The sequence below is a fragment of the Delphinus delphis genome, chromosome 1 (assembly GCF_949987515.2).
Source record: "Delphinus delphis chromosome 1, mDelDel1.2, whole genome shotgun sequence".
Lineage (NCBI taxonomy): Eukaryota > Metazoa > Chordata > Mammalia > Artiodactyla > Delphinidae > Delphinus > Delphinus delphis.
In genome coordinates this window covers 113,537,588-113,557,131 of record NC_082683.1, presented here as the reverse complement: position 1 = coordinate 113,557,131, position 19,544 = coordinate 113,537,588, and the positions used below count along the sequence as shown (strand labels likewise).

At 40.5% G+C, this 19,544-nt stretch overlaps 1 pseudogene; it reads left to right on the top strand.

Moving 5' to 3' along the window:
- Window positions 1-16,801: 16,801 nt before the first annotated feature.
- On the top strand, window positions 16,802-19,246 carry LOC132425863 (Fc receptor-like protein 2; annotated as a pseudogene).
- Window positions 19,247-19,544: the final 298 nt, after the last annotated feature.

The following is a 19,544-nucleotide window of genomic DNA, read 5'->3' as shown; positions in this document are numbered from 1 at the left end:
TATTCAACATCCACTATTTGATGGCTACAGAAGCATCAACATCAATCTTGGAATGTCAGTAGAGCCAATGATTTACATGACTCAGATGGTAAAGCTTAGTGTCACTCAGGAGCCCTCATGACCTGAGCTGGCAGTGGGTGTAGAGATGCAAGGCAGTTAGTAGGCTCAAAGGAAGACATCCCCTTCCATTGCTCAGTGACTCCTAATCAATTCCTCAATTGACTGACAGATATTGGGTGTCTACCAATGAAGAAAAAACATTTTTTTAAGTATGCCAGCAAAAATGTCAGAAGCAGTTTTATTCATAAGTTCTGCTGAGGCAGAAAAGGAATAATTGAAATTGTTAGTCTCTATCACCTAGTGTTACACTGACCTTTTTTAGCTTTGAAAACAATAGACCTTAAGGAAAGAAGCTAGAAGTTCACTGAGGACTGATGCACCTCAACTGATACAATTTATGGACATCATTGATTTTACACCAGCCATTGTTGATAACATTAAGTAAATAATGAAATGATGCTTTGCAAACCTTGAAAACACCTCAAGCATAAAAGTATTGTGTATTTCAAATTTTATGTTTTTCCCCTTGGGTGTCAGAAGCTTAGACATCAGGAAGTATAACATATATCAAAATGCAATCTGATTTGAGGCTTTTAGCCTTGACTAATGAATTCAACTAACAAGATCATTTGCCAAGGGAAAAAATGATTGCCTTCTTAAAGAGGAAATACATATTTTTATTATGAAAGAGGGACTTATCATTCTAGTTTCCATATTAGTAGGTACAATATGCAATCCATAATGTATGCCTGGCCTTTAGAGGGAGAAAGGAATCCAGGTGTAGTCTGTGTCTGTCCTTAAGTTTTGCTCCAAATGCCTCCCCACCTTGAGCTCCAGAACGAATAAGGTATACAGGAGAAGGGGAACATGACACTAGATCCAGCTGTGGGAAACCCATCTAAAAGAGTTGTGACAAAAGGCAGGTTTTCTCTCTTGACTTAAGAGAGAAAAAAATCCTTAAGGGAAAAAGACAGGATTGAGGTAGCTTCCTATGGACAGTGAGAGCCACTCTCCAGGAGTGCATGCAAGAGGTGCAAGCAGCACCAAGGACAGCAACCTATAAGCCGGACAGAATCAGGAAATGCCAGCAAGAAATGGGGACACCAGAGGGGCTGTACAGCCTACAGAATAGTTCCGAGTGTATGGAGGACCTCCCTCCCAGAACCCCTTATGCAGATCTTCAAACTAAGGGCAAATAGTAGTACCTGTAAGCAGTCAGGGAGAGTTGAAGGAATATTTGAGAGAAGATTCATGAGGCAATTATTTTCCCAACTAGTCAGGAAGGTAACAGTTGAGGCATTAAGATTCAAGACATTACTATAATTTCTTTCTTTATATTTATTTTAATTTTTTACAAATAATTGAATAATTTATGCAGAGTAAACTGCATGGATTTAAAGTATACAATTTGATGAATTTTGACAAATATATGCATCCATGAAGACACTACCACAATCAAGATCCCAAATATCTCCATCACCCCCCAAAGTTTCCTTATCCTGTACGTAATACTTCTTTCCCTCCACCTTTATCTTATGCAGTCATTGATATGCTTTCTGTCACTGTAGATTACAGTGTATGCTGTAAGATTTTATATAAATAGAACCATAGAGTATATACTCTTTTGTGCCTGGTTTCTTTCACCAAACAGAAAGATTTTGAGATTCATTCACATTGCTTCATGAATCCATAGTATATATATATTTTTTATTGCTGAGTAAATATTCCATTATATGTATATACCACTTTTGTTATCCATTTACCTGTTAATGGACATTTGGATTGTTTCATTTGTCATTATTAAAAATAAAGCTGCTATGAAAATTCATGTACAATTCTTTGTGTGGACATATGTTTCCATCGCTCCCTTGTAAACACTCTGGAGTATAATTGCTGGGTCACATAGTAGATTGATGCTTCACATTTTAAGAGGCTGCAATACTCTTTTCCAAAATGGCTGTACCATTTTACATTCCCATAAACAGTGTTTGATAGTTACAGTTGCTCCACATCCTTGCCAACACTTGGCATTTTCAGTTTTTAATTTTGGTCACTCTAAAGAGTTTGTAGTGTGGTATAGTGTCATCTCATTGTGGTTTTGATTTCACTGATAATCAATGATGTTGATTATCTTCTCAATTCCCTATTAGCACTTTGTAGGTCTTCTTTTGTGAAGTGTCTATTCACACATTTTACCTCTTCTTTATTGGATAGTCTTTTTTTTTTTTTTTGCGGTATGCGGGCCTCTCACTGTTGTGGCCTCTCCCGTTGCGGAGCACAGGCTCCGGATGCACAGGCTCAGTGGCCATGGCTCACGGGCCCAGCTGCTCCGCGGCATGTGGGATCTTCCTGGACCGGGACACAAACCCGCGTCCCCTGCATCGGCAGGAAGACTCTCAACAACTGCGCCACCAGGGAAGCCCTACTGGTTAGTCTTTTTTATGATTGAGTTGCAAGAGGTTTTTTTGTTTGTTTGTTTATATATCCTGGTCTGATTTATGTGTTGCAAATGTTTTCTCCATGTCTGTAACTTGCCCTTCATTTTCTTAATGGTGTCTTTTGAAGAGAAGATATTCTTTTATTTTTGATAAAATCCAATTTATCTACTTTTTCATTTTATGGGTAAGCTTTGTGTTTTTTATATAAGAAAGTATACCCCAAAGTCAACAGATTCTTTCCTATTTCGTTTTCTAGAAATTTTATAGTTTAACTCTTACATATAAACCTAAGAGCCATTTAGAGTGAAAATTTGTGTGTGTGTATTGTGTGAGGAAAAATGTTCATTTTTTTCTTGTGAATATCCAGTTGTTCCAGCACTATTTGCTGAGTAAACTTTCTTTTGCCTCTTTATAATTTGAGTTATTTGTCTTCTTATTACTGAGTTACTGGAGTTCTTTATGTATTTGGGATATGTATACCTTTGTCAGAAATGCTTAGCAAATATTTTCTCCTAATACATGACTTGCCTTTACATTTTCTTAACTGTACCTTTCAAAAGCAAACATTTTTAATTTGATGTGGTGGATTTATAGTCTAAATCATTACCAGTTCCCCAGCCCAACAGCTATTCCTTGTTTCTACATATTCACATTTCCCAATCATTAACTCTTGAGTCAGCCTTTTACTTCAAAAGACAAGGTCACAGGGGTATGTACATGATTTCAATACTGATTTTTAATTTAATTACATTGTTATTGGAGAACATTCTATTATTTCAGTCATTTCAGACCTATTGGGACTAGTTTTATGACCCAGTATATAATCTGTCTCGATGAATATACCATGTGCACTTGAAAATAATATATATTCTGCAATTTTGGAGTGTCCTATTCTATAAATATCAATTAAGTCGAAGTTGAGAGTGTTGTTCAAATTTTCTGTGTCTTTATTGAGTTTTTGTCTAACGTTCTTTCAAGAGCTGAGAGAAGAATGTTAAAAATTTCCTACTACAATTGTGGAATTATGTATTTTTACCATCAATTTTTGTGTCATGTATTTGAGGCTCTGGTACTAGATGTATACACATTAATAATTATGGATTCCTGAAGTTGTCTCTTTCATCATGAAATTCCATTTTATCTCTAATAATAATCTGTCTTGAAATCTATTTTATCCAATATTAGTGTAACCACTCCAGTTCTCTTATGCTATTGTTTGAATAATGTATATGTGTCTATCCATTTACTTTCAATCAGTGTCTTTATATTCCAAGTGTGTTTCTTGTAAGCAGTGTATAGTTGGGTCTCACTTTTTTAAGTATTCAGATAATTTCTTTCATTTCATTAGTGTTTAGACCAATAACATTTCAGATAATTATTGATATGGTTGGACTTATTAACTTTAGTTTTTGCTTCCTATTTTTCTCTACTGTTTTTCTGTTCCTTTGTTTTTCCCTTTCCCTCTTTCGAATTATTTGAATATTTTTAGTATCCTATTTTAGTGTGTTAAATATGGCAATTTTATTATCTTTTTAGCTATATGTCTTTATATTATTTTTAAAGGCTGATCTAGAGATTACAATATACATTCTTAATCTTTCCTGATCTGCTTGAAATTAGTATTCTACTTCTCCATAGAAAATGGAGAAATGAAACCATATAGGTATCTTTATATCCCTGCTCCTTGAATTCTTTATGTGATATTTGTCATAGGTACTACATTTACATACATGTAAAAAAATCATATAAGTCATTGCTGTAATTTATGTTTTAAGCAGTCACACATATTTTAAATAACTTAAGTAGAAAATTGTGATCTTTTATTTTTCTCCAGATATTTCAATGTTCTTAACTTTTCCTGAAGATCCAATTTTCCCTCTGATATGATTTTCCTTCAGTACTCAATATATTTGGACATTTTTCATGCTGTTAAGTATTCTTCTAAAACATGAATTTAATAGCTATATAGTATTGCATGATATAGATTCTCCCATTTTAGGATATTTCATTTTTTTTCTACTTTTGTAAAAACGTTTGAGGTGTAACTTTTGTCTGTATCTCTGATTATTTTCTCACAATAAATTCTTATTGGGACATGGAGTATAAAGAATGTTAAAGCTCTTAATCCAGTACAACTTTATATTTTATTGTTCCAGAAACGTGTATGTGTTCCAACACTGGGTGGTGTATTTTTTTTTTCCAATATGATAACAGAAGCTATATCTGATGGTTTACATTTTATTTGGTTATTAGCGAAGTTGAATATCATTTTATGTGTGTGGGGTAGTGTTCTTTTTTTTAAACCAATAGTCAGTTTGTGATAATATTTTTATATATTTTTTTAGCAGTTGGAACCGTCTTTTCCTAGTAAACTGTGTGATTACTTTATGAACTAATGATACTAATCCTTTACTTATTATGTGTGATGCAGATATTCATGGTGTGTCCTTTGCCTTATACTTTTGTTCATGGTATTTTAATATGCCAAAGTTATCTAATAGAATATAAAGATATATTCATCTATGAAAATGCCCTCTTCCAGCCATGGGTGAAGAGACAGGACATCTGCTGACACTTCTCTAAATTTCTCGAAACATGAAACCAAAACTTGGTCTGAAGAGAGGAAATACCCATGTGTAATGTGGAAGACATGCCACTTCTTGAATTGTATTCTCCAAAGCAGGGTGTCTTGATGCTCAAAAATCTCTGAAAATTAGGTGTCAGACAGAAAGAATTAAGGATAGGGCCCCCTAACTGCAAACAACCTGACAGCAAAGGATGATTTCAGAATCATGGACTAGGGTTACTGCTTAAAAGAACCATAATCCTTGGGTCATTCAGTCTAGAGAACAGCTTCATTTTTCCAAAAGCAAGTACGGTGTAATATATATTGGAGCATCCACTTTTGTCTGTGCTACGCACTTACAGGGGACATACTCTTAAGATGCAAGCCAAAAACAGTGCCTTGTTGGTGAATAAAGAGACATTTATATCAAGGATTATAACTTACAATAGCCTCTCACAGTTCCCTTTGACATTTCAGTTTCCTCCCAGTACTGTCCTTCTAGTAGATGAAATCATATTTACACATTACTCTCTCTGACAACTGTAAATTCTTCTCTCTCCCTTCCTTGGTTTGAAGGAAGTTGAATGGATCTATCTACACAAGCCACTCTTAAAATAAATCTCTCCCCTCTTCTCTATCGATGGATAATTAATGTGATTCTGCTTCAACAACTGCTAATTTCTTCAGCCTTTCAGCTAGGACTGGGCTGCTTTACATATGGTGTGAGGGGTAAAAAAGGAATAGAGGGAAGTAAGCACAAAAGGAAGAAGTAGTGGTTAGTAGGTTGCTGAGAAAGTTCTCAGAAATTTGCAGATTGAAAAGACTGGAAAATGAGCAATTCTGTGCAAGTGTCTGGTTTCTTTTCTTTGGCAGTTCCAGGCAGAAGGAAAAAAAAATCTGTGACTTCCGTTCCTGCTTTATGGTCTCCAGGCAAGGTCCACTCCCTTTATCAGCACCCAGAAGACTCATATATATCTATCTAAGCCCCTTCTATCTAACAGCTACAAGAGTGAGGCTCCCGTCACTTGAAGCCAAGAGACTTCTGTGGTTACACCCATCTGCACCCCAGTCTCCTGCCTGTCATTCTGTGTGACCCTATCTGCTGAGGAATGCTAATGAGGGAGGGATAAGACCTCTTCAAACAGAAGGGCAGGTTTTACAAGTGGCTATTGATGGAACAATGTCTGTGCCATCAATCTCCTTGAGATTTGGCAAATGACAGACTTCGGTGAGATGGATCCTGAAAACAAAGGGAATCTTGTAGAAAAATCCATGATCTATGTCCAGAATAAAGTAGTATCCTTGTGATTATCATCTGCTTTCAATAGTCAACCCAGCCATTTAGCTTTAGCTTCCCATTAACCAGGTGCCTCAACTAGTTCTTCATACAAACTTTTTTTTTTTTTGGTCCCTCAGTACCTAATGGAAAGAAAGGCCCCTAATACTAACATGGTAAAGAGGAGAACCTTGCTCTCCACACAGGTTTCAATCTACTGAAAGTGGAAATTGCTCTTTACTCGTAAAATATCGATAGGACTCTTCTGGTATCAGGGAATGTGATCCAACTTATGTGACCTTAAATAGAAGTGGGAAATTATTATTAAAAAACAATTGCTTTTAGAATACTGATCAGAAAGGTCAGAAACAAATTGGAATCAGAAAGTGGGATGCTATGGGAACCTCAGCACTAACCTGCCCCTGAAACCAGGCAGACTCGTCCACCAGCCCCCATGTGTCCTTGGACAAATACTCAACTTCCTTATGCCTCAGTTTCCTCATATTAAAATGAGAATAACAATATTTTGTGAGGATGAAATGAGTTAACTTGTGCCAAGGGCTTAGAGCTATGTCTGAAATTTACTAAACACTCAAATAGTAGCTGTTGTTGCTGTTACTATTGTTGTTGCTTGCTTCATTTTATCTAACCACATATTTTGATTCCTATTTTGTTTCTTTCATAGAAAGCCCCACTATCTGAAACTATCTCATTTACATAATCGTTTATTGGTATATTTGCCTTCTCCGCTAGTATGTAAGTTTCTTCACAACCTCAAGGACAGTGGGTGTCCTGCTGTGTGCCCTGTTTGCTGGTGCTGAGAACTCTCAGCTTGTTTCTTACCCAGACTTGTACTCTGGAAACTGTAACAGTGTCTCATCCCCAGGGCTGGTTCTATCTCCCTAGCTAAATGCTGGACTTCCTACCCCAAGGAGGGGAGCTCCTTGAACCTCAACTCTAAAGGTGAATTAATCAGAATTCATTTGATTTCAAGTCAGACTGAGAAGACGACCATTTATAATGCTTGAAGTTCTGTCCCTTGTAAGGATTCCCTTCATCACTTTTTTTCAGGAACAATCCTAGTTGGAGTGGTAATGCTGTAGCAGTTCACTTCCAATTAATTTCAGTATTTTTTGCAAAATCGTCATGAAACAAGCCCTAGTTTTTCTTCTTTAGTTAACCGGTTATAAGGAACTCTACATGTGGGCTGAGAGAGAGGAGGAAATGAGGCAAAAGTTGGTGCCATGGCAGCCTGAGCTACCTGCTCACACATCACACAACTTACTTATGCCTGTCTGAGCCTAGTTTGGTTTTGTTTTGTGTGTGTGTGTGTTTTTCGTTTGTTTTTACTCTTGAGGATGGATTGCTGCTGTGCATATACAATATGATTATCTAAAATCTATCTCATGATTTTGTGGTCACTTGATGTCCCACGGTTAAGCATTCAACTTCCAGTAAGACCCAGTAAGAAATCTAGAATGCTACTTCTCAAAAGAAGAAGAGTTATCTCAGGAGTTATCTCTAGAAGAGAGTGCATAGTTTTTGTCTAAAATCTTAGGACGCTAGGCTGTAATTCTCCTCTCCTGGCTCCTCGGGTGCCCCATGCAACATCCATACTTGCCACAGTCATCTCAGGCAGCATCAGATTTTCAGGACTGTACCCCTCCCATGGTTGAGCAGCTTCCATGGCAACGTGGACTTGTTGCAGACTCGTCTTTTGCCCTGGACCTCACTCAAAACTGACAGTCGTCTGGTGTCCTCAGTGACTGGGTCACAGCAGTACACTTAAATGAGGAATGCGTTGCCTCCAAAATAAAAAAGAAAATCTACCAAGGATTTTGCCTCTTCTTTAGTGATAAGGGGGTGTTAGGTGCAATAATTGGCTTTGGCGATGTCCTGAAATGGGGGTAATAATATCATCTAACTTACAGAGGTTTCGGGAGGAGAACATGAGATACCTGGCACAACGTATGGCATTTAGTAAGTCCTTATTAAGTATTAGCTCAGAGGATGATGGGGGTGATGATTATTCTGTTTATTATCTCAGCAAGACTGCATAGAGAATGCCTTTTCAGACTTTTAAAACCTTTTTCCTTCTTCCCATCCTCACCACTGCACACCGCAATCAGCAGAGTCAGAAAAGGATAGAGATGACATTTGAGGTAGCCATAACTGTATTCCTGTCTATTATAAAAAGCAGCTATCAAATTCAAGAAGCCAGCTTAGATCTCTACTGTAAAAAGTTAATGAACAGGAACTGCCATTAAATAGAGTCAGAAGACCAGCAGGGAGAGCTCTCACACCCTGTGATGGCAGCAGAGCCGACCAGGAAGAAGAAAGACCTCTTTTAGCAAGGACTCAGCAGTTAATGAAGTCATGGACTCTTTTTACTGCAGCCCTCTCAGCTTCCTTTTCCCTCTAGAAAAGCATTCTCCTTCCCTCTCTGTGTGGGGACTTGCATATGGCTAACCGTGGTTGCAGACCCTGAATTGTAATTCTCTGCTGATCCCAAATAATCCCACCTTTGCTGGAGAAATACCTGGCGGTCTATTTGTTTCAGGTCAACAGTACAAACAGCTGTTGTGTGTCTAAGTCATTTTATATGTAGTTATATTCCAGTGAAGTCCTAGACAATTTTTTTTTACAGTTTTTAGCAAGAAAGTGACAAGAAATATCCTTGGTCCATACTTGCTGTGTATGTTTGTGTGAATGTGCGTCAGGGCAGGGGTGTGGGGAAGGACAGGGGGCGGGTACAGTGACCTCCACCCCCAGGAGGATAACAGGCCTTTGGGTTCCTAAGTACCAAACCCTCCATAATCCCAGAAAGAATAAACAGGTCTTCCTGGGTTTGTGTGGGCTAAGACCTTCCTAACAGACAATTCAATTTTTACTTTCAAGAAGGAAATGGATACTTTGAGTTCAAAAGGCAAAGGCAGTTGTAGACCTGGTATGAGAATAAGGGGAAGGAAAAGAAACAGAGGCTTTGGGTCCAGGAAAGAAGTAATCATCTGCTCCTGAACAGATGGAGCTCCTGAGTGGCACCCCTCACACTGTTTTCAGGATCTGTCTGTGTCCCAGGAAGTCCCAGGGTCAATCAACTATAGGCTCTACTACTGGGAGGGACACCTTGAAAGTGTCCAGCAGTGGTGGCTAAAACAGAGGACCCATCCCAGAGGTACTCTTTCCAAGGAAGCCCTCCTGCCACATGAGTGATAACATTGTCACTCACGGGCTTCAGTGTACTGAGCACCACTTACTGTGGAACTGCAATAGGACACATCCCAGGACTTGTAAGATCTATGTGATCACTAAGACCCACTGGGTGGAAGAGTTGGAGTGCATATGTAAGCAGTTCTTTGCAGTAAACTGCCCTCAGCAGGAAACCCCTTTTCTTGTCACTTTAGCAAAGCTATATTGTTACTAACATTTTTTTTTTTTTTTTTGCGGTACACGGGCCTCTCACTGTTGTGGCCTCTCCCGTTGCGGAGCACAGGCTCCGGACGCGCAGGCTCAGCGGCCATGGCTCACAGGCCCAGCCACTCCGCGGCATGTGGGATCTTCCCGGACTGGGGCACGAACCAGTGTCCCCTGCATCGGCAGGCAGACTCTCAACCACTGCACCACCAAGGAAGCCCTGTTACTAACTTTTAACAAGCACCCCCTTGCTCTACTCATCTCTGGCTCTAGCAGACCTTTCAAATCTTTTGATCACACAATACTTCTTTGGTTCTTTCCCAGATCGAAGAAGTAGAAACAAAGAATAAGTAATTAACAGATGACCATATCTCTTCCTTAGCTTTGTCTTCAGTAATATCATGAACAAACTTTATGACCAAACTGTGTAAACAAGATAACATCTAGAGGAAGATCACAAGAAGTAAATGGGCCTGCATGCCATGGGGGATAGCCATGACCCTGACCCCCTATCTCAAAGATTATTTCCTTTAAAATGTTCATGGTCTAGCAGAGTCTCCGGAGGTAATTTTTTGGGGAAGCTGATTCTACCATCTCCCCAGATTGCTGGCATTCTGATTAAAAGCAACTTTCTTTTTTACCAACATTTGTCTTTCTTGAGTTTGAGTTTTGAGTGGAGAACCGCCAGACCTAATTCGGTAACACATATACTCTGGAGGTGAACTGAAACAATTTGGTGCACGACGAGTATGGGACAGACAGATATTCCCCTTTCATTCATTTATTTCTTGTATGTGTCAGGTGCTAGTTTAAGTGTTTTCACATAGTAACATTTAATGGAGAAGTTGAGATTTCTGCTCAAGTTGAGAGCCAATCGGCCCTAGAGCACATGAGTGTGTTTGCAGGGTGTGAGCAGAGTAGAAACTACGTATAAGGAACCACATGAAGTATAAACAAGTGATAGATGAGAAGCATTCTGTTGAAAGACATCAAGTAAGTTTTTTGATCCTAACAGGAAAATAGATGATATGTCATTCTCTATCAAGGCTTTCTCCCCTCATTAGACTAGAAACTACATGAGGGCAGGGATCATTAGCTTTGTTCAACACAACATGGCCAGGGAGATATAGGTCACCTATATAACTCAGCCCATAAGACACAGTAAATAAACAATAGATAATTGTTAAAGGAATGAATGAAATCCCCCAGACACAGAAACTAGGGAGACTTGAACTGTTATAATGGGATACCAAGTCTTACAGTTCCTGGATGACTCCTTGACTATTTTAGCTACGTTGTTGACCTATATTTAAGCAGATATATAAACAAGAGAACAATTTCACTTCCTTAGGACCCCCAACAGAGGAAATGGCAATTAGCAAATAGCAGTGTCCTCGGCTTCCCCTTTTCAAAATCTCTGGGCCACGCTTATTGGTGCCACTGTGGACAGCCTCTGTCCTCAGATCCAAGTGCAACCGTCAATTTCCAAGAGGAGCTGCTTCTGAGTCTCCTGGAACAAGACTCCATGCTGCTGTGGATTTGCTGCTGGTTCTAGGTGAGTGGGCACCACAGAGCAGGACCTGGATGGGATGGATTTTTCAGCCTCCCCAGAGCACTAGTCTCAGATGCCCATAAAAATTCCCTTGGGCTCTGCCCTCAGGCATTCTCTAGGGGTAAAATGGACTGGGAAAGCTTTCCTTGGAATGTGGGCCCCTATCATCTTAAATAAGAATTTAGCAGTGTGTCAAAATAAAAATGATGACAATAGAAATGTTAATATCTTTTGAGTGCTCTCTAGCAATTTGCTTGTGTTAAGTATTTTCATCTTACACTAACTACTACCAAGTAGAATTTGTGTCAGAATTGAAGAATAGATGCATCGACGGTTATTATATAATTAACCACATCAAAATGCTAAATAGGAGAAAAATTATGGTGACAACAGGTGCCAAAGGTATTAGAAGAGGTATAAAAAAATCAGTATCTACTCCTAAAATAAGTATCACAGAACAGAAGACTACCTACCTAACATAACAAAGAATACCTGTTCTAGATTGACAGCCAATATTATACATAACAGAACAAGACTAAAATTGCCATTCAAATTGGAGCTAGAACCCAGAGGCTTGCTATCATTATCATTTGTCATAGTTTTTAAATTTTGCCAGTACGCTAACATTAGTAGCAAAAGTAAGAGGCATACACATAGGAAGGCAAGATTTAAAATATATTATTCATTCTTTATTCATTCCCACCACACTTATTTGGCATTTGCTTGTTTGCTATTGTGTTATGAACTATGCAACCTCTATTCTTGATTATATCATCTATGTGGTATAGTTTGAAGTACATGAATATGAATTAATTAGGAAGATTCAAGATAAACAACCAAAACAGTGACCTCCTTGAATATTATCAAATATTAGTTTGAGATTATAGCGAAGAAATTCCATCTACAATAGCCATAAAAGTGAAAAAATAAGAGTGATAAAAATGTTTTTGGACTTATAAAAGGAAATCTATAAAACTGTACAAAGAAAACTTCAATGAATGAAGACATGTCATTAGTCTGGATAGGAGCACTAAAGTAGAAGTGTTATAAAGATGTCAGTTCTCCCCAAGTTGATTTATAGATTCTATATAATTTCAATCAAACTACCTGCAGAATTTTCCTTGGAACTCAATAAAATGTTCAAAAACTTATCTGGAAAAATCTATTGGTGAGAGTATCAAAGAATAGATTTTTTTTTTTAAAGAGTAACATTGGAAATCTAATTCATATATTTTAAAAATAGATTCTAGAACAATATAAAAAGATGATATTATGGGTACAAGATATAAGTATAGATCAGTGGAAAATAATAGAAATCTAGAAATACGTTCAATTACATATTAGCTTAATTTATGGTAAATAGACATCATCACACAATAGATAGTTACAGATTCCACTGTAAATTTTAAAATAAACCAGATAATTAAGAAATAAGTGTATTTTTTTAATTCTCAAAAACATGGAAAATGCATTAAGACTGTATTGGATTTTTATACAGATTATGTCTTCCTAAATATTGAAGTAGTAGAAAATTCAGAGAGGATTTTCTAAAATAAACATTTGATATGTCTGTAATATGATAATAATACAACTATAATAAAAATGAGTATTATCTTTGGAAAATATTTACAGCTAATAAGGCAAAGAGCTGAGATATGATGCAAAGAATTCATATAAATTGGCAAAAAAACTTGAAAATGTTCCGGGTAAATGGATAAAGATCATGATGATCTACTAAAAGACACTTCCTGCAGCAGCTGCTTACTGGACCACCCGCTTCACAAAAACCACTGTTTATCCCTAAAACCTAGCAGAGTGCCTGGCACGTAGCTGCACTCAGTTAATATTTCTTGCATGAATGAGTAAATCCATTCAAGAAACACAGATTAAAACATGGCGGTTCAGTTTACAGTCAATAAATTTGCAACAGCAACAATAATCCCAGAAGGCCACATGCTAGTTTCCCAGTGCGGGAAGATTGAGTGAAGCAGATGCAGTCACATTGCTCCTGGCAGCGGAAGTGGTAAAGCATATCTGGAAAGCCAGTTAAAAAATGGCATGTATGTTGACCTAGGAATCCCAGTTCTGGGAATCTAAAATAAAGGGGTGAGCATGGAGAAGAGAATATGCACCATGATGTTCACTGTATTTATTATAATATGATAATATCAAAGAAATGAAAGCAGAATTCTAAACTGTATCTTAACAAGCACTAAAATTAGGTTAAGATAATACACATACAAGAAAAATGGAAGGAAATAGTGAAATCTGATGAGCTGTGGAATTGAAAATATACATGAGCAGTTATTTTTTTTAATATAAATAATATTTAAAATATTTGAAAAATAAGAGTTTCAAACTTCAATTCTGACAGTAGGCTTAGCAGTTTTACTTTGATGTATCCCTGTTACATTGCAAAACTACATAAATGGTCTTTTTTTATTCAGTAAAAAGGAGACGTTTGATACCCACTTCTGTGTTCTTAACAATTCTCTCTTCCCACTGTCATAGCCCTATTACACTGTATTGTAATTTCTTATCAACTTAGCATCTCTTCCATTAGACTGTAATTTTCTTGAGGGTAGGGGCAGTGTCTTATTCTTGGTAACTCTAATATTTAGACCCACTCCTGGCACAGTATTTACCAAACGCTTGTTGAACAAATGAGTGCGTGAACAAGGAAGTTGCTTCCACTGAGTGCCCTTGTAAAGGGACAATCCCCCAGATGAGAACTTGGTGAGATCAGACTTCTGCTAAACCCTTCTCTGGACACCAAAATCAAAACAGAGAGCAGGTAAGGGAGACCAGTGCAGAGGAAATGGAAGGGCTAGATGTCTTTCTCCACTGTTCTTCTTGCCTCTGGGCTATTCCACACTAGCGTCTGGGACCAAAAAAGAGAACTGCTGAGTAGTCAATAGGCCCTGATGATGAACTGGAGAAGTGTCCATCAGCTGTTTGGGTAGGGACAGGGCAACACAGAGAAGGCAAAGAAAGGCAGATAAAGTGTGAGTGTGCAGCTGAGGACGGGATCCCTGTACTGTGCTAATTTCTCATGTCTCTCTCTCTTGCAGTTCCTGGCTGAGGAGAGTCCTGTAAGCTCCTCTTTGTTTCTTTTTCATCGCCTTGGAGTTACAGTGCCCGCCACAGGAACCTGGGGAAGCTTGTACCAATCCTTCTCCCCACAGCTGCAGGGAAGTGTCCCCCTTTCCCCTAGGCCCAGTCGTTCTAGTCCTATCTACCTCTCTGTTCCTGGCACCTTCCTGCTCTGCTCTGCTCAAGAGTTTACTTTCTGACCTCTTCTGCAAAAGGAGGAGGATGCACCTGACAAAGGAAAGACAGGTAAGGAGACAGTGTCTTCACCTGGTTGCAGGTGCACGAAGTCTCCTAGGAGCACCCCAGCTGGAAATCCATTGTAGGAACAGGGAGGCAGCTCTGCCAGAAATATTCACAGGAACTGTCTCACCCAAATCCTTGATCCAGGCTCAGAACAAATTCCTGTCATTTCCATCCTTTTCACCTACAAACTCAATATTTCATATTGACCCTGTTTCAACTTGTTATTTCCTGGTCTGAGCAAGAGTCAGTGCTGTTTTGGGGTGTGGGAGGAGGAACTGTTTACTCATTTGTCTGATTCATTTCAGGCCCTGATACTCATAAAGAATCATGCGAGGAAGGGCCATAACTACCCCAGAGCAATGTGGACTCCTCACTTCCCTGGCACCAGCCAAGCAAGGGATGAGGGTTTTGGCAGCCAATCCAAACTTAGGGTCTCTTCCTCTTTCTCTTTCTTTCTCAAGCAGAGAGCATGGTTTAGTAGAAAGACTATGGCCTTAAAATTCAGCGAATGAGGTTCAAATCCTATCTTTGCTACACTCTAGCTCTGTGACCATGAGCAAAATGGCCTGATCCCCCACTGACTTACATGTTTACAAATTAGACATGATGATAATGACCCCATGGGTATTCGTGAGGATTCAGTGACCTCATGTAACGAGTATAACTAGGTGCCTCGCGCCCAGTGGAAACTTGATTCATGACAGGCTCGTTCCATCTGCTGCCCAACCAAAAGCTGTGCTCTCTTCCATCCTCCAAGGACCACCATCTTCCAAGGCACAGTGGTAACAATGACATGCAAAGCATCCCTCTACCCAGGAACAGAGAGAGCATGATGAGCCTATGAAAGCATATGGACTAAAAATTTCATTTCAAATGCTATTTAAGAGACACATCCTGGAAAGCACCAGTGCTGTACCCTGAACTTGAGTCCCAGTGACCCTGTGTACCTGGTAGTGTCTTCAGGTGAGGAAGAGGAGGGTCAGGCTTCAGAAATCATCTGCTCCTGAATGAAGGGTAAAATTCATGAGGAAAAAGCAAAACTGTCATTGAAGAAACTATGAATGGATAGGTTTTGTGGGGAAAGTGAGTGCAAGATATCAACAGGCACCCAGAGGATGGAAAATCAAGGAGTGAATTGAGTGTCTACTGTCTATTGCAGACTGGCTGATTCTCCAGGTCCCACACTCTATCTTTGAAGGAGATAGAGTGATTCTGAGCTGCTGGAGAAGGGAGGGAGGGGAATTGAATGAAATTATTTACTACAAGGATGGGAAAAAACTTGCTGCTTGATGTAGAGAATGGACTTGAGGACATGGGGAGGAGGAAGGGTAAGCTGGGACGAAGTGAGAGAGTGGCATGGACATATATACACTACCAAATGTAAAATAGATAGCTAGTGGGAAGCAGCCACATAGCACAGGGAGATCAGCTCAGTGCTTTGTGACCACCTAGAGGGGCGGGATAGGAAGGGTGGGAGGGAGGCTCAAGAGGGAGGAGATATGGGGGTATACGTATATGTATAGCTGATTCAGTTTGTTATAAAGCAGAAACTAACACACCATTGTAAAGCAATTATACTCCAATAAAGATGTTAAAAGAAAAAAACTTGCTGCTTTTACAAGGAACTCAAGCTTCAGCATACCAAAAGCGGTCTCCAGATACAATGGCTCATATAATTGCGCTGCTTTCTGAGGAAGGTTATGTATCTCTGTGGCAAAGAACTTCAAACCGTGTAAGGGTCAAAATTCAAGGTAACGACTACACTCCAGGTATAGCAGGGTTGGGTGCAAACAAGTCTCGTCAAGGAGCAGGGAGGCGGAGGGTGTGCTCATCAAGCTTCCCTAGAAAGCCATGGGTAGAAATTATGATACTTCAGTTGTGCCAGGGAGTTGGGTGGTGATTCTATTGACTTGGTTTTGTAAGACCTATTTGATAGTGCTGAGAACGTAGATGAGTCTCTCCAGGTGCTCTGAGCCTCGCTGCCCTGGGATTATGTTTGTTCTCTTTAGAGCTGTTTCCACCTCCTGTGCTGACAGCTAACACCGTCTGGCCCACCAAGGAGAGTCTAGTAACCCTAACCTGTAAGACTCTGCTCTCTCCACAGAGTCAGATGCCCAACTTCAATTTCACCTCTTCAGAGATGTCTAGGACCTGGGGTCATGCTGGGGCAGCTCCCCAAAGCTCCAGATAGCTGCCAGGTGGAAAGAAGACTCAGGGTCTTCCTGGTACAAGGTACAGAAGTGACTTCCTGTGTCTGGAAACTGAGCCAGAGATTCCAAATTTATGTGCAGAGTGAGTTTTGGTGAAAAGGGCTACTGGGGCTGGAAAAAGGGAGGTAGGGCAGGGCGTTATTCAGACCTTAGTTCCTTCTTTTCCCATAAGATGGGGATGGGGGTCTGTTCCAGAGAGATCCTGAGGCTATCCTGAACTCCTCTCATTTCTAATAGTGCTTTAGGACTGGAATGGTTACCGAGAGGCTTCAAGAATCATAAAACTTCATGGGCTTCCCTGGTGGCGCAGTGGTTGAGAGTCCGCCTGCCGATGCAGGGGACACGGGTTTGTGTCCCAGTCCGGGAAGATCCCACATGTCGCGGAGCGGCTGGGCCCGTGAGCCATGGCCGCTGAGCCTGCGCATCCGGAGCCTGTGCTCTGCAATGGGAGAGGCCACGACTGTGAGAGGCCCGCGTACGACTAAAAAAAAAAAAAAAAAAAAAAAAAAAAAATCATAAAACTTCAGAATGTCCACCACAGTCCTCTTAACTTTACCTTTCTTATTGTAATATAATCAGATATATACTGGGTGCCTATTATTATGCTATAGAGGCTTTGCAGGGAGCTGACAGTCATCTAGAGAGTAGCCTAGTAGCAAATCCAACACAGTAGGATCTGAGAGAACAGAGAGACCCATTTTATATCAGAGCAATTAGAGAAGATAGTATTGAAGCAGAGGGTCTTGAGGTAGGTCTGAAAAGAAGGGAGAGAAGCAGTTTATCATCTTGCATGATGTCCCTTTAAAGGAGGGCTAATATTTTCCATTATTCTTCCTAGATCTCAACACAAGACTTCTGCCTATTGTCACCAAGCACAAGCCCAAAGATTTTCCCCTGGCGTTGCCCATCCTGGCCCCCTAGGGGAAATAAGCTCCTGAAGTGAGTACATTATAAGATGAGGAACCTCATGTGACCGAAGGCTGAGAAGTGAGAATCTTGCCTCCCACAGAAATATACTCAGGATTGACACCCAGCATCCCCAATTCGTACTCTACAAAGATCGCTGTTTTCTGATCTTACTCAAAATTTCCAAGTCCATCTGCTGTCACTTTTAGGGTGATACCAACCACTTCAGCCCTGATGTTCCCAAGAGTCAAGCCTCACCTGCTGTCTCCTGTTCACACAGGGAGCCCTGTGTCTTGTGTCTCCGTGGAAACTCTGCCCCCAGAGGGCAGGTGATTGAAAGGAAGACACTGGTCCTTGTCTGCTCTGTGTCTGAAGGCGCAGGGGACATCACCTTTTCCTGACACAGAGGGGACGTGAAGGAGAGTCTGGGGACCAAAACTTGGCATTTCCAGGGAGCAGAGCTGGAAATCCTTGTTATCACGGAGGGCCAGGCTGGGGGATACTACTCTACAGCTGACAACAGCTATGGCTTCATCCAGAGTGAGGCAGTAAATATCACTGTGAGAAGTGAGTTCCACCCACCCACAGTTCAGTCAGAGGTACTCAAAGTGGGCTCAGGGAACCTTTGGGTCATGAGAACATTTTAAGGTAATCATAGGGATGAGAGCTATGAAGAGCTAATTCTTTTCTGACAGAGGCAGACCTTCCAAAATAAATAGCTGCTTTAGGGGAACTACAAATTCGGTAGAAAAAATAAGATAGTAAGACGAAAGAGATGAAAGAACACTGCTGCTGTCAGCCAGCCGGAGAAAGGCTTCCTGGAATTCATCCTCACAGTTCTGGGGTAAATACCTCTGCAGCTGTGCTGTTCAATACAGTGGCCGCTCGTCACATTTGGCTGTTTACATTTAAATTAATTAAAATAAAAAATTTTCTCTTTTATTCACACTAGTCACATTTCAAGTGCACAACAGCCAGATGCGTGTAGTGGCTGCCATACTGAGCAGCAGGGCTATAGAGCATTTCCACCATTGCAGGACGTTCTGTTGGACAGCCCTGATCTAAGGATTAACTCTGGAATGTGGGAACAGAGGCAGGGGTAGATGGTGAACTGTCAAGAGGAAGAGACCCTCTCTGACAGCCCGCGGTCCCCCTCAGGTCCTGTGTGTTGCCCTGTCCTCACTCTCAGGGATCCCGGAGCCCAGGCTGTGGTGGGGAACGTGATGGAGCTTCTCTGTGAGGCCCAGAAAGGCTCTCCCCGATCCTGTACTGGTTTTATCATGAGGATGTCAGCCTGGGGACCAGCTCGGCCCCATTTGGAGGAGGAGCATCCTTCATTCTCTCTCTGACCACAGAACATGCTGGAAACTACTATGTGAAGCTGTCAATGGCCTGGGGGCCCAGCGCAGTGAGGCACTACTATTCAATGTCATTTGTGTGTTGCTTGAGCTTGGGTTACACGCTTCCCTTCCAGAGGAAAGACTCTAAGCATGCCGGTCGATGAGAAAGGGCATTTGGTTAAGATTGGGGCTCCTCGGGAATTCCCTGGTGGTCCAGTGGTTAGGCCTCCACACTTTCACTGCCATGGCCCAGGTTCAGTCCCCGGTCGGGCAACTGAGATCCCACAAGCCATGTGCCACAGCCAAAAGAAAAAAAATTGGGGTTCCTCAGTGACTCATACTGGAAATAGAGACTACTAGAAATTGTGAAAGTTAGCAGCCAGCCTCACACTAGCCTGAGAGGAGTGGATTACACTCCAGGTCATTGGACAAATAACTGAACATCC